The sequence below is a fragment of the Solanum tuberosum genome, unplaced genomic scaffold (assembly GCF_000226075.1).
Source record: "Solanum tuberosum cultivar DM 1-3 516 R44 unplaced genomic scaffold, SolTub_3.0 scf00290, whole genome shotgun sequence".
In the NCBI taxonomy this organism is placed as follows: Eukaryota; Viridiplantae; Streptophyta; class Magnoliopsida; order Solanales; family Solanaceae; genus Solanum; species Solanum tuberosum.
Genome location: NW_006239226.1, coordinates 656051 through 658652, shown reverse-complemented (window position 1 = coordinate 658652; position 2602 = coordinate 656051).

Sequence of the window (2602 nt, the reverse complement as noted above, 5' to 3'; positions counted from 1 at the left end):
TTAGTAGATAAGTGTGAATGTGAGGGTATTTTGAAATACCCAAAATACCCTCACCTTGAGACTTATGTTCAACCCTCTCCTTTTTTTTGGTGGCATGTGTCAAAAGAAGAGTGAATTTTATTCACTCTTCTTATATAGTAATATATATATATATATATATATGATATGATTTTATATTATGCAAACCTTGTTTCTTTAGGCAGGCATATTTCCTTCTATCAAGTTGCGCTTCTTGTAAAACATTTGGTGGCCTTCTAATCCTATTTGACCACATGGCAGGAACTATTTATTTAGTAAGTTATTTCAATTTTTTTGAATTAATGTTGATTGTTGATAACTACTTCAGTTCGATGTGTCTATTACTATAAAATTGGAGAACCATAATTCGTTACTTTTCTCCAAGGTTTCATGCAGGTTAATTCAAATTAATTGATACTCCATTGTTTTTTTTAATTAATGAAATGAATGTGAACATAAATCGACTTTTTGTCTCTTTACAGAACATGACACTTCTTGGTATGGTTGTACATCGAGATGAAGTTCATAATTAGAGTCTGTCTAGTTTTAGCCGGTTAATACGATGTCGCTTGTTAAAACTTACCAACTTATAATGAGGAAATGGTAATGGCATTTCTCCGATCCATCAACAGTAATTGCTTTCAATCAATATTGATGGAATGACCAAATTGGAAAAGGCTCAACTTATTTACATTTCTCATTAGTTGGTGATGTGTTTTGACCTCCCCTCCCCCTTTCATGAGGAAATTAATTGGTGTATTGACATGAACATGGTGCAAGCTAATATAATCATGGTCAATTTATTTGGATAAGTGTATATTTATAGTTTATTTGTTAGTATAGACAATTTAAGGGAGGTGAAGATAGTATCATAACTGTATATATATAACAATCTAATGAATCTCCAATTCTTGATTCCGGAGAATTATATTATATTTGTCTACAAATTTGTAAATAATTTTAAATAAATATTTGTTTAGATTTTAGGTATCTAATTAAAATTTCGCTTTAAGCCTTTGATTACGTTGAGCCGCCTGATGATACCAATACCTTCAAAAATTCCTTCAAAGTTGTACTGCAAATCAAAACACAACCAAAAATTAATAAGGTAAATATTTTTAAAAAAACACTTTCAAGTTGACATATGTAAGAACAATTTTTTAACGTTAGTGAAGATCAAGCGTAAGTGATGCCACGTGGCTTTTCGTCACCGTTCGCTGATGTAATCAACAAGGAAATCAGGAGAGCTAACGTTAATATTTAAAACATTTTTGTTTTTGTGTTTTTATGAGTGTATTGTATTTTAGTTATTAGTGCAAATGTAAGAGATGAGAACTTTATTAATCCTCTTGAATTATCCTAGCTATGTAATTGGAGACTTGGAGTTTTACTGTTTTAGCTAAGAAGCCTCGATCAGTGAATACAATATGAAACACGTGGAATTTCTCATATTTTACACGATCTATTCTTCTATGTTTTGTTACTTGCTTGTAGGTTTCTTTCATTTCTAAAACAATCTTTTAAAAAATTTAATGTAAAAAAAAAAGAAAAATTACAAGAATATACTATTTAAAACTTTAGTTAACAATATATACATATACTCTTTTTTATTTACAAAACTAAGTTTTTAATTACAAACATAACAAAATATTTAATTTTTTATTTGTTAAAAATATAGTTGGTATCCGTATCTATTACCTTTTTTAGGGGAGGTTATGTGCTAATTTTATGGGATTGATAATTATTGTTTATATTTTTTTGATTTTTTCAACCACAGTTTCTCTTTTACGTTACTTTGTTTTTCTATATATTGATTTTCTCTCTCTTAATTTTCAATCAAATCATATTATTAATGGAAGCCTTCTCTCACATTTTTACCATTATTTTCATCTAGGTAAAAAACATGTAGGTTTCATCAAGTATGCATAGTGTTTTCACAATTATAACTGCATCGTAGTTTCACCAAATATGCAATCATGTATAATATAAACATACATACATACCAATTATAACCATCATTTTACCAATAATTATTACTATTTTATACCTTTTAAATATACTACTATATATCAATAGATATTGCATAAATATTTTGAAAATCTTTATTACTGTAATAGGCTGAACAATAGTTTTCACCATGTTTGTTATTGTATCCGATAGCAACAATTGCATGACTATAAGAAATTTCATCATGTTGAAATTTTTCACAACTACATATGTCATAAACGTTTTAGCACGATCTGTAAATAAATAAAGATATTATTAATATAATTACTACAAAAATTCATACACAAAGTTCAATTTAACCATTACAAAGTCTTATTCACCGATATATAGTCAAATATACATAAAACACTTTGGTGTATCTAAATTTGATTTTTTGGTGTATTTTTCAAAACTATGAATCTTCAATGGTGGGAACAGATCAGTCACAACATATTTGAGTTCCAACTCAAAAACGATCGTGTCCACACCTAATTGAGAAGCAGTAGTAGTAATCAAAGTCTTGGTAATTGGTGTCCACATCATATCACTCCTTCCAATCTTGAAATTCAGATACTTTCCTGCGACATTACAAATATTT